The sequence below is a fragment of the Leuresthes tenuis genome, unplaced genomic scaffold, assembly GCF_036924035.1.
Source record: "Leuresthes tenuis unplaced genomic scaffold, fLeuTen1.0.hap1 SCAF_10, whole genome shotgun sequence".
NCBI classification, from domain to species: Eukaryota; Metazoa; Chordata; class Actinopteri; order Atheriniformes; family Atherinopsidae; genus Leuresthes; species Leuresthes tenuis.
In genome coordinates this window covers 27,651,622-27,652,299 of record NW_027325364.1, presented here as the reverse complement: position 1 = coordinate 27,652,299, position 678 = coordinate 27,651,622, and positions in this window count along the sequence as shown.

The following is a 678-nucleotide window of genomic DNA, read 5'->3' as shown; positions in this document are numbered from 1 at the left end:
ATGGTTGGAGATTCACACCTACTCACAGCCGAACACCTCCGCTCCAGCATTTGATGGTGTATATTCGGGCATACGAACCTGTTCTTACCCGCTTTTTACAAACCATGGTCGGACTTTCACACCTTCTTGTAGCTGAACAACTCCGCTCCCTCTTTTGATTGTGTACAGTCGGGCATACAAACCTGTTCTTACCCGCTTTTTACAAACTACGGTCGGACATTCAAACCTTCTTGTAGCCGAACACATCCACTCCTGCTTTTGATGATGTATGGTTGGGCATTCGCACCTTTTCTTACCCATTTTTCAGTAATTATGGGTGGATATTCACACCTTCTTGCAGCGGAACACCTCCTCTCCCGCTTATGATTATGTGCGGTTTGATATTCGAAAATTTTCTTTCATGTTTTATAGCAATTATTGATGGACATTCATACCTTCTTGAAGCCGAACACATCCACTCCTGCTTTTGATGATGTATGGTTGGGCATTCGAACCTACTTGTTGCCCGTTTTTCATTAATTATGGGTGGACATTCACACCTTGTCGCAGCCAAACACCTCCGCTCCCTGTTTTGATCATGTATGTTTTGACATTCGCACCTTTTCTCACCTGCTTTTTACTATTGTCGGCCAATCACAGCTTCCTCTCCACCATACTTGTATGGTAGGAAATTCTCAC